We start from the raw sequence: 13,564 nt of genomic DNA, 5'->3' as shown, positions 1-13,564 counted from the left end.
TGAAAGTCACTTGTGCGTTTGTAAACAATGACGGACCTGAAAACTTGTGAAACACGTTACTTTTGACTCAAAAGTGCTAGCGTGTAGAAACGATGAATTTTCGATTCAAGTTAACGTACAGAAAGCTGAATATTAATATTTAACGAAAACTGCTACTCGGTTCATGTTGTTTATACCGTTTAAGTGTAAGACGTTGTAATATCTGAAGGTCATAGTATTTTTGGCGCAATTCAGTCGAAAATCTCCGTTTATTTAATAAATCTTTTTATTCAAAGAGGCGAGTAGCACTTTTCTAATACTTTAGTATATAAGCTATCCACAGATAACAATATTTAGAAAAACAAGAGTGTCTACACGCTAGCACTTTTGAGTTTACTGTTTTCACGTTTATAAATAGATTTTGAGTGTCACGTGATAACCACGTGATAATTTGAGAATGTAATTTGTGAAAACGAAAATTTATATTGTCAATATACTAGCAAGACAAAAAAATATAACAAATTACACTACAAATGAGTCAAAAAGTCTTTTTATTAAAAGTTGAAATTTAAGTCACACTTTTTCATTTTTTCGAAAATACAGCATTAACATTACCCGCGTTTTCCGTCTGTGGTAAAAAAAAAAAAATCGGAGGTTATGCATTTTTTCTACATCCAACTTGAAAGATACCCATGTCGTCGACTTGATATCTAATTGTTCTACTTAACAATGTACTAGATAAATTGAAAACTTTTGCAAATGGTGTTTTTAAAATAATACACTTCGTAATTGAGACGAAAATTGTAATTTTGCTTGTTTCTATTGATTTTTAATTGTTTTGTCTCTATAGTGAACATTACAGTAAGCATTTATTGCCTTCTCTATCAAAGAGCTTCGATTCTTTTGTTCTATTTGAACCTGGTTTCCGACTGATCTGCTTTAATCTAGGTAACGCTATTCCATTCAGACCTATTTTGCAATATCTGCCTAAATCTAGCAAACAATATTCCTTTTGTACTATTTTGGGTATATATAAAAAAGAAGATGTGGTATAATCGCCAATGAGACCATTGTCCAAAGAGTCCAAAATGACACAGACATTAACAACTGTAGGAAACTGTACGGCCTTCAACAATGAGCAAAACCCGTGTCTGCTTGAATCTATCGTAAAATATTCTATGTAAACCTATTACAGATATTTTTTTTAAATCTAACAAAGAGTATTCTTTCGAACCAATTTTGAATATTTTCAATATCTACACATCTATCGAACATTATTTCATTCGGAACCTTATTTATTATTGGCACATTATTACTCTTAAAAGATCAATTCCAGTAATAGCTTTATTTTTTTATATAATTATGCAAAGGATAAAATCTGGGATGATTTCGGAAAATTCCAATATTTAGAACTCCTTACTGAATGAAATAGAAATTAACCACTATAGATCAGCGTATGGCTTCAATAATGAGTTAAATCCATACCACGTGATAAGCAACAAAAGGCCCCGAAGTGTCCATTCAAACAGAAAAACTGAACATGTGTGAGCGTAAAATGAAGAAGATTACAGACATTTATGTGTAAACTGTTTTTCTTTATTCGAAGAAATTTGTCTTTATCGAATGGTTAATTTCTAAGTGGCAGATATGTTTTACCACCGGTCCCATCCTACACATTGCTGACACATAAATACGTTTTCTGGATCCCATGTCTTTTTAATTTGTTCCAACCGAGCGTAGTTACTACCCCAAAAATCCTGTTTCCATGTAGGACTTTTTCCAGTAGACTCATTGGGATAACTTCCGTTCCCAAACTTCTCAAACTCTGTGTTAAGACCTTGCATATATTGTGAAAACTCTTCATCACGATCTCCATTTCCGCCCCATGAAGCACCAATTCCGAGTGTCATCAAAGCCTTTCGGAAACCAGGATGGACGGATGTGTCCTGTGGTCCAACTTCCATCATTTTACCTGAAAAAAATTGATAGCTATAAATTCAAAACCAACCAATATAAATATCTACACTTGTGATATTGCAGAGAAAGGGTTTAGTTCCGTACTAACTTTTCTTGTTTCCTGTGGCATTGCTTAAGTCTGTGCAACACTTTTTGAATATCAAATTAATTAAAAGAAGACAAACTGACAAACAGCGAAGGAAACTGATATTCAACGGATGTAATTATTGAACAAAAGTTGAAAAAACAACAAAAAACAGCGAATTGAAAGAATACAATGGAAACCAAATAAAGAGTAACAATGGAAGCCAATGCAACTGTAAGCAAAAAATGGATGCCAATAAAATTACAAGTAAACTATGGGAGCCAATGAAACTGCTAGTAACAATGGAAGATATTGAAATAACAAGTAAACCAATGGGGCAAACAAAACTGTTAGTTACAAACGATGCACATGAAACAGCGAGCAACAATAGAAGACAGTGAAAATTAAGGTAAACATGGCGGCCAAGAGATTAATGGAAGACATTGGAACTGCAATGAAAAATAGAAATAGTGAATTTTAATTAATCCCTTCGTAAATTTTACGGACGCCATCACGAGTTAGTTGAAGGTTATAGAATAACTGTTGCACAGATCGATGATATCGGATATTTTCCTTACGTCGTAACTACAATGCCCTTTACATGGGCATCACGACGAGTGCTGCATGTGGAGCAGGACCTGCTTACCCTTCCGAAGCACCTGATATCATCCTCAGTTTTTGGTTGGGTTCGTGTTGCTTATTCTTAAGTTTTCTATGTGTTTCGTCTGTACTATTGTTTGTCTGTTTGACTTGTTATTTTTGGCCATGACGTTGTTAGTTTGTTTTCAATCTATGAGTTTGACTGTCCCTGTTGTGTCCTTCGTCTCTTTTCTTCTAGGGAAAACATGGTGGTCAAGTGATTAATGTAAGACATTGAAACTGCAACGAAAAGGAGAAGTCAATGAAACTGCAAGTAAACCATGAAAGCCATTGATTAGAAATAAGAAGATGTGTTTAGACTGCCAATGAAACAACTCTTCATTCAAGTCAGAACTGTCTTATCTTTATAGAAAACGATTAACTTTTATGAACTACATCAACAAATGACAACTTCTAAACAATATGTTTCTGCCATAGAACAGATGCAAACAAATGCAGCTGGTTTAAATAATTCAACAGGTGCCAACCCTTCGTCCTAACCTGAAACAGTAGTCTAAGATTACAACATAGAAAGACGCACTCTAAAATATCAATTGAAATGGTTCATCTCGATCTTAAAGAAATATTAACAAAACAAGTAAACATACACTGAACGAAAAGATTTGAATTATGAAACAAGATAAATATAATATGTAAAACAATGTAAAAAAATATATATATAAAACTGGGACAAAATGGCGTTAAATCAAATAAAGATGTAAGTAATTAAGCTAAGAGGAGACAACAATGAACCACGTTTTAAGTTAGCAGAGATCGACGAAAGACTTTCTGAAATTGTTGCACGCACCCACTCCTACGAGACTAACGGTGGTGTGTACCCTTTGTGTGCCTATTAAAGTGTAAAACTATATATCACTAAAAAATACCTCCAAGTAAAATCGCTGTCATTCCAGTCAATGAACCAGTTTTTGGAGAAGTTATGTGTTTTCTCAAAAACTCAATCAAGTCAGATGAATTAAGACTTTCTTTTTGCACAAGAGTTCCAATAACATCGTTCCTGTAAAATAGAAAAACGACTTTAGTTACACTTTACGTTTTAATAATGAATTTCGTTTTCATAATTTGAATTACTCTCAACTAAATCATAGGATCAAATGATATATTGTAAAATTACAATTTTATCCACTGCTGGTGGACGTTCCTCCCCCAAGGGTATCACCAGTCCAGTGGTCAACACTTCGGTGTTGACATGAATATCAATTATATGGTCATTTGAAAAAATTTCCCGTTGACAAAACTTTATTTTTTCGAAAAAAAATAGGATTTTCTTCAAAGGAATAGATTACCTTAACCGTGTTTGGCAGAACTTTTAGGAATTTTTGTTCCACAATGCTCTTCAACTTTGTACTTGGTTTATAACTGTTTTGACCTGAGCGTTACTGATGAGTGTTATGTAGACGAAAAGCGCGTCTGGCATATTACATTATAATCATAGTGCCATTGATAAGTATTGACACTGATTGCTTTGCTTTACATAACAATACAATGACCTTCATAATTTGGTTATCCGTTTATATTGCAAAGATGATACGGACACCCTCTTGCTTTGGTTAATCGTTGATCATAAATGATGACGGACGCCATCATGTTCTGGTTCACAGATAATATTGACGCCATCTTGCTTTGGTTAATGTTATGGAATATCTGTTTCTCAGATATTTGTGGATGTGTTTTAAGGTTTCAAATCCCTTGAGTTAACCTAACAAGAATTTGTTTTATTCAATTATTTTTTTTGCATTTAGCTTTTCAACTGTTTCGGTTTTTTATCCATCCTCGGCTTATTAATACTTTGATCCTGATGAAGGAAAGTTCAAAAAAGCCTTTCTGGACGCATATACATTAGTATCTTATAACGTGCATATTTTTTTTTCTTATTGTCATTATTACAATCCTTTGATTAAATGCGAATTATTAACGATTTCGCAATTTTCACGAAACAACAGACGGCTTTCCGGATAATTAGTAGGATAGGATCTGTCTTTCCTGTCGAAACTTCTTAGACCATTTTTTACTCCATTTCCAATATTTAGCAGATTACGTGTTTCATAGTCGAGTTTTCCTTAATTGTATCTAGTGTTGTAAGCCATTATATAAAAAGAAGATGTGGTATGCTTGCCAATGAGACAACTGTCCACAAAGACCAACATGACACAGACATCATTAACTATTGGTCACCGTACGGCCTTCAACATAGGCAAAGCCGTTACCGCATAGTCAGCTATAATAGGCCCCAAAAAGACAGTGTAAAACAATTGTTTGTTTGTCTAACGTTTTACTTTCTTATTTTTCGTTTGAAGACTTTTAATTGTTCATAAGCTACCTCTTTTGCGTTCATCTCATCTCATTACAATTCAAAAGTTTTAATTATTCTAAATAGGAGATTAATTTAGCTATATATATATATATATATATATATATATAAGTTTGCCATAGACGAAGATATTCTAGTCCCGTCTAACTCACACGGACGAGCTTTTGTGAGATATTGACTACACCCATTATTTATTCTATTTTCCGAAACATTGTTGAATTTACCTGGTGTACAAGGCATCATTTGCATCTTTTTCGTAGTCCCAAAACGAGGTCAGATTTTCATAGCTACAGCTTCGTTGTAAATCCGGTCTAAAGTTCAATAAATGGTCCATATATGCACGGGATGGACTATCCCAGTCTCCAAAATGATTAAAATAAAACGATACACTCCCTATCTGGTTCACGGATTGGAATGGGTAAATGCTCAAGAAGAAATATCTGAAAATATATAAAATTAGTATTAGTATTAGTAATAGTAGATCAAGATCCGTTCTAAGCAATTATACTTGTTTTCTACCATCTGAAATAAAATTTTGAAGACATTTTCATCTTAAACTGAAATACAAAGCTTTTCTGTTATATATCTGAAAATACTGTTGATAAAGCTACTGTCTAACACCGGTATCATTTTAAAATTGAGTCTATAAATCGTTGTATTCAGCATACAGCCTTTGGCCAAATATTTTGTACAACTGTTATGTCAGCATGCCTTTGACTTTCATGGACTAGAGTATGTGTTAGTTTTATGATAATTACCATAGTATAATACATAACTCTGATATGTGACTGTCAATATAATAGTCCATCGGATATAAAAATAATTTTATGGTAAAAGTATGAATTTTTAAAAAGATTAAGGGGTATATAGATATATTTTTGAGATTAAAAATGCAGCCACGAAAAAAAATCATTATGGCAGCCAAATCAAAGATGGCCGACATAAGGTACTCTGAATACAACATCATATACTATATGTCAAATAAGGACACTTAAGATATAAGGGACACATATAATCTGATTAAAAAATCATTAATCTGGTTACCTCAGATGTATGCCAAAGATGACGACCCGTTTATAAAAGTATAGAACTGTTTCGGTTCAAAATCATGGTCGTGTAATGCATGTGCGTCGTCAGTTTTTGTTTGAATCGTGAGTATTAATGTGATCTGCGTATCTTCTGTCTGTTTTTTTTTTTTTTAAATTGGTACATTGCCTACATATGTATAAAGTTTTTATTTAGTTGTGGTTTTAGTTTACTTGAATAATATGTTGACTAATCAGAAGGAGTTTATGAATTCTTTGACTTCTATAACATAGAAGACTTTAATTAGCAGTCATAGATTTAAGAAATAATTCATGGAGTTTGAATATATATCGTAATTTTACCACGGGTTGACCCTTTATGACAAATATTTTACCCTGAGCGATAGCGAGGGGTAAAATATCGACATAAAGGGACAACCCGTGGTAAAATCTAGATATATTCAAGTTTATTAAGTTTGACCAAAATACTAGTACTAAATAACATCATCAACTTATCTTACCCGCCCCATTGTTTTGGCATATCTGGTAAAATTGAAAAGAATTTCTCAACAACAAGATCGTATATGTTCATCTTCTGGGCAGCTAGATACATAGGGAAATTGCAAGAAAATCGGACCATCTTTTTAGGTGCTTCATGAAGACGAAAAGTAAATTTAGTAGCAACACCAAATGTCCCTCCGCCGCCACCACGTGATGCCCATATAAGGTCAGTGTTTGACGAATGTGTTGTGTCGGCCATTTATATCCGTCGAAGTAGTCCCGTTGTCATTGGCAACAACGAGTCTACTATCTGCTGTAATCATTTCAACTTCCAGGAGATTGTCAACAGCCAAACCATACATCCGGGATATTGGACTGTGTCCACCACCGAGTGTGTAGCCACCAATTGCCACTGTGTGAGCACTACCTCCTATCATTACACGATCAACTTTGTCAAGCTGGAAAATTTCAATAAATGTTACGATAAACTTAATTTGTATAGTTTGTTCTCGTATTGTACTGTAATTCGACTGACACAGGTTAGAGGAGGGCCCCTACCTTCAAACATGTGTATCCTCGCTACATATTTATGTGCCAGCATGAAGTTCAATGGTTGTCATGGGTTCAAGTATATCATGTTTTAGGGGTTTATTTTTGTAAATTGTCTTTAATTCATAAATTAGACATTCAGTTTTCTCAATGTTTTCTTTTTTGTATTTGAAAAAAAAATCAGTTTTGCAAACAGTTAATTTTTAAGTATGATCTTATCAATGATAATCGATGTCAAGACAGATGGGCTGACTACTATAGGCTGGCGAAATCCTCGGGAAGGAAAACTTCACTATCATTGGCATCGACCTAAGGGGGATATCAAGACAGATGGGCTGACTACTATAGGCTGGCGAAATCCTCGGGAAGGTAAACTTCACTATCATTCGCATCGACCTAAGGGGGATATCAAGACAGATGGGCTGACTACTATAGGCTGACGAAATCCTCGGGAAGGAAAACTTCACTATCATTGGCATCGACCTAAGGGGGATATCAAGACAGATGGGCTGACTACTATAGGCTGGCGAAATCCTCGGGAAGGAAAACTTCACTATCATTGGCATCGACCTAAGGGGGATATCAAGACAGATGGGCTGACTACTCTAGGCTGGCGAAATCCTCGGGAAGGAAAACTTCACTATCATTGGCATCGACCTAAGGGGGATATCAAGACAGATGGGCTGACTACTCTAGGCTGGCGAAATCCTCGGGAAGGAAAACTTCACTATCATTGGCATCGACCTAAGGGGGATATCAAGACAGATGGGCTGACTACTCTAGGCTGGCGAAATCCTCGGGAAGGAAAACTTCACTATCATTGTCATCGACCTAAGGGGGATATCAAGACAGATGGGCTGACTACTATAGGCTGGCGAAATCCTCGGGAAGGAAAACTTCACTATCATGGCTGGCGAAATCCTCGGGAAGGAAAACTTCACTATCATTGTCATCGACCTAAGGGGGATATCAAGACAGATGGGCTGACTACTATAGGCTGGCGAAATCCTCGGGAAGGAAAACTTCACTATCATTGGCATCGACCTAAGGGGGATATCAAGACAGATGGGCTGACTACTATAGGCTGGCGAAATCCTCGGGAAGGAAAACTTCACTATCATGGCTGGCGAAATCCTCGGGAAGGAAAACTTCACTATCATTGTCATCGACCTAAGGGGGATATCAAGACAGATGGGCTGACTACTATAGGCTGGCGAAATCCTCGGGAAGGAAAACTTCACTATCATTGGCATCGACCTAAGGGGGATATCAAGACAGATGGGCTGACTACTATAGGCTGGCGAAATCCTCGGGAAGGAAAACTTCACTATCATTGGCATCGACCTAAGGGGGATATCAAGACAGATGGGCTGACTACTCTAGGCTGGCGAAATCCTCGGGAAGGAAAACTTCACTATCATTGGCATTGACCTAAGGGGGATATCAAGACATCGACCAAAGGGTTTAAAAAATGTCAACAGGAATTCCAGGGTTAACATTTTTTACGCTAGACACTGTTTCGTCTACACTAGTCTCTTCAGTAACGCTCGAATAAACAATAAAGGTTGAAGAACATTGAGGACCAAAAATACGAAAGGTTTTGCCAAAAACAGCTAAGATATTCTTTTTCTTTGGTATAAGATTCTAGTTTTTCGAGAATTTCAAAGTTTTGTAAACAGCTGATCCATAATTAAAATGTTTTGTATTAGATAAAGTTATGAGAACTATAAGAGACTTGCGATAACACAAAATTCATAAAAGAATATGAAAACATTGCAAAAAAATAGGCAAAACACTCACTGGTCGTGTTCCCGATATGGAATAGGTAGATACATGTTGATATGTGTCAGGTTTTGCCAATTTTTTTAAAACCAAATTAACCAAGAAAAACAGTGGAAAATGTTATCGTTAGCTTTAGCGTATTTTCTATTTGATTTAAACTTTTTAAAGAAAAATAAAGGATTAATAAAAAATTGTATACCTCCTTGTAAACAGTTTGCCACTGGTTTCCGGATCCTAAAACAATCTCTCCGTAGGGACAATCTTTCCTTGTAGAATTAAGTTTGATACTGATTTCTGTCATATTTCCAAGGTATATCATAAAAGCGCCATCTGCAGTTGACCTTCCTTGGAAATCGTGACCCGAAGACTGGACGACAATATGCATTGATTTAGAACGTGCCCAATACAAACATTCTTGAATCTCGGCGGCATCTTTGACAACGGCAATCATAGCAGGATATTTTGTTACTCTCAAGTTTTTCATCACCGTTAGATTCCTGTACAAACTATGAGAAGGTAGGAGCAGATCCCCTTTTTTAAAAGTGTCACTGAATTTGGCAATTTCTGACTGGCTTGGCCAGCAGTTCATTCCGGGGTAGCAAAATGAACTGTTACCCGTTCTTCATGCTTGGCTTGTTTTGATTGGTTGTTTTTGGAATCCATCTGGTACCAGTAAAAATCCATTTCCGCATCCAAATACCACCACAAGAACACTCAAAATCCTGAAATAGATACAAATTTGACGCTCAAATCCTGACACAGATACAAATAGAACGCTCAAATCTTGAAATAGAATAAAACAACAATGTGTCCCAAGTACACGGATGCGCCGTCCACACTTTCATTTTCTATGTTCAGTGGACCGTGAAAATGGCACAAAATGTCTAATTTGGTATTAGAAAGGTCATATAGGGAACATGTTTACTAAGCATCAAGTTGATTGGACTTCAACTTCATCAAAAACTATCTTGACCAAAATCTTTATCCAAAACTTTAACCTGAACTTTGCACTATCATTTTATATGTTCAGTGGACCATGACATTGGGGTCAAAACTTTAATTTGGCTTTAAATTAGAAAGATTATATCATAGGGAACATGTTTACTAAGTCTCAAGTTGATTGGACTTCAACTTCATCATGTAGCATTTATCCTTCTACTTGTAATGCAACTGAACATAAAAATGATAGTGCAGATGGGGCATACGTGAACTAGGGACACATTCTTGTTCCATCTGTATTATATTTGTTTCACTGATATTAGGAACTTATTTAACATGTTGATTAGTATAACAAATATCCCTATTAAAATGATGATTTGTTTACACCTGATTGATTACATCATGGAAGTAATATAAATATTACTTCCATGATTACATGTATTATCGAAATCAAAACAATGTTTACTAAGAATGTGTCCATAGTACACGGATGCCCCATCCGCACTATCGTTTTCTGTGTTTAATGGACCGTGAAAATGGGGTAAAATCTCTAATTTGGCATTAAAATTAGAAAGATCATAGGTTTACTAACTCTCAAGTTGATTGGGCTTCAACTTTATCAATAACTACCTCGACCAAAACCTTTAACCTGAAGCGGGACAGACAGACGGACGAGAAAACATAGTGCTCATAAATGAGGCACTAAAAGCTGATTATGTAATTGTTATGTAATTTGAAAAGTATGAATGAGTTAGATATATTCACCTGTACACAATACATGTATGTACAGACGACATGGAGGCTGACGAATATGAAAAAAATATTTATGTTCTTTAAAGGGGCACCAGATACTTTTACTCAGTCATCAATGAAATACAAATAGTGAAATAATAGTTCGCTTTTAGCAACCAGTATTGTTCAATTTTGTCGAAATAAATTAAAACGCATTGATTATGAATTAATCACTTGCAAGTGAACAAGTCGACCTCATTGAATCCGTTTTCATGTGAACTTCAATTTAACCCCTTAGCTTAAGAAGGATAACACGTGAATTGTATGTGTAAAGTTATTTAAAGGAAAAGAATGTCAACATTGAAAGTGAAAGAAAGGTTAATCATTTGATTGACTGATTCGATCCACAGAAAATATTTTTTATCAGGTAAAAACATTGATAAACATTAATTTTCTATCTATGATATAAAATTAAATAGACCTAGAAAAATCTAACCGCGTCTAGACTAAAATACACACAAAACGAAGCTACGAATTTTCATGTCTGTGTCCTGCTTATGGTTTATTCTAGACTTTTAATAGTTTGGATAAATGTATACGATGATGACTGATGTACCCATAGTTTGACTATTTTATTGTTTACTTAACGCATCAATGTAAATATAACGGAATTTGATTAGACTGTCATTAAAGTGAGAAGGTTAGCACTATAGAACCAGGTTTAATCCACCATTTTCTACATTTGAAAATGCATATACCAAGTCAGGAATATGACAGTTCTTGCCCAATCGTTTTTGATAAGTTTTGTTATTTGATTTTTCCATGCGATTATGGACTTTCCGAATTGATTTTCCTCTGAGTTCAGTATTTTTGTGATTTTACTTTTTATATTGTTACAAATCAAATATGATAATTTGATTGAAATCGGTGAACATGAATTTGAGAGCTAGTGCCCCTTTAATGATGGATCGTGAAAAAACACCATTGTACAAAAATGTAGATTTCGAAAAAGAGCAGGCCAATTAATGGCGCTACAAGGCAGCAATCACAGTTGCAAAGTTGAAAGGATTTAATAATAAGTTGCAATAACTATCAATAAATATGTTTAAATCAATGATGGTTGATAATAGTATTTTTTTTTTTTTTTAAATCTTAACTAATCATTTAATGGCATGTTATATCATGTATATATATTGAAGTGAAATCTAAAATTTATAAAAAAAAATATGCTATTATTGTATTTTATATAATTGTTAAAATCCGAGTTTGATTGATTTCCAAATATAAGATTAAACCTTGAAAATGGTATCCATTTATCCGATTCGACTTTATATATATTTCAACAATAATCAAATTGGTAGATGATGAAGAAAACAGTTATGGCCCTTAAGAATGTTCGCTTGTCTTGTTTTCAAGTTTCTGTCTGATTTTCGGAATCCTCTGGTTTTAACTATTTGAATGCTTAAAAAATTTACTCATTAACCCCAATTTTTCTTTTTATATATCTTTTTCATATTTAATTTTAAGCCATCTGTAAAAGTCTTATAAAATCTGTGTTATTTTTTAATAGTTTTTGAGAATTTGATAAAGCTATGAAAAATCAAGAGGGAACATTTCCCTCCAAAATTTAAAAGACTAGTATTTCGAAAACAAGCACACGGACCTATATATTTTTTTTTGCTCTTTTGATTCCATTATTAATCCCCTATCAATATATACTAGTGTTTTGAAAAGTTAATTACTTATTTTGAAACTGAGAAGCGAACTTCCTTTACATGACATGACAATGAGAAAGTAAGGCTGGTTATAATAATTACCTTATATAGATTGGTTGCATATTATCAATCAGTTCACCTTCCCCACGGATATAAAGAGATCGAAAAACAAAACAAAAAATTATTTTAAAATTTGATTTGAGAAAACCACAACGTATATACTAATACTTTCCATCAAGAATAACGCCCATATTATGTTCATTATTTTATAATTGTTTTTGCCTTTTTGAATTTCAAGGTTTAAACTGTTGCAATATTTTTTTTAAAGCATCGATCTTATTTTTACTTACATGAAACACATCTTGATAGAGTACACTGTACCAAGTACTTCACTGTTGAATTATATGAAGGTAAGTAATCTTTAATCAATCTTGCATAACAACAGATATATTTATACCTGATCACAAAATGTGACGTTACTATTCTTTCGAAATATATACTATCACAAATAACTACCAAGGATTTTTATCTTTGTTTTTGGACATAGGTAAATTTCTAGCACGATTTAGTTTATAGAATATTTTTAAAGCGCATTTCTGGACACTGACTTTAAGAACATCACCCTCTTGTCTTGAGTGTCTTATTTTAAAGTTTATTTGGGTATGGTGAAAGTGTTTTAATGGTTTACTATTCGTTTGTTTCTCTGTCGTATATTTTCTCCCATCTATTTGTATTGTAGTCCTGTCATGTAATGTTGTCATTTGAATGTTATAATAAACATTGCCGTTAAAGCGGGAGGTTTGGCATGCCACAAAATTAGGTTCAATCCATCATATTTTCCTTAAAATGCCCTGTACCAAGTCAGGAAAATGGCTATTGTTACTAGTATATGAGCCAGTCCATGCGAAAAGGTACAAAAACGAAAAATTTACGAAATTCTAAAAAGTGTGCATAATTATTGGTAGTAGACTTGTGATTTATAAAACACATTTACTTTCCCTCATATCATCAAGCTGTGAGCTACACGCACTTGCGAGTGTTGAGACCCCCCCCCCCTAGTTTTATCAAGATTTTTAGTGAATTATTTCATATATTTCAATCATTTTCAAAGTACAGTTTAAATGGCTTGATTTGCCAATTGATAACGTTAAACCTGGTAGCAGTGGGGATAAGGCTCTCGCTTACGATGCGGATATCAATGCAATCAAACCGGGCAACGGTTCGAATCCCGTGCAACTAAGGTTGATTTATATAATATTAAATAACTTAACTTAAAGGTTGATTTATATAATATTAAATAACTAAATAACTTAACTTAACTTAAAGGTTG

The 13,564-nt window shown here is 34.2% G+C and overlaps 1 pseudogene; it reads right to left on the bottom strand.

The window, feature by feature from the left end:
* Positions 1 to 1,553: 1,553 nt before the first annotated feature.
* On the bottom strand, positions 1,554 to 12,669 carry LOC139498981 (uncharacterized; annotated as a pseudogene).
* Positions 12,670 to 13,564: the final 895 nt, after the last annotated feature.

The sequence above is a fragment of the Mytilus edulis genome, chromosome 12 (assembly GCF_963676685.1).
Source record: "Mytilus edulis chromosome 12, xbMytEdul2.2, whole genome shotgun sequence".
NCBI classification, from domain to species: Eukaryota; Metazoa; Mollusca; class Bivalvia; order Mytilida; family Mytilidae; genus Mytilus; species Mytilus edulis.
This window is presented reverse-complemented; position numbering and strand designations above follow the sequence as displayed.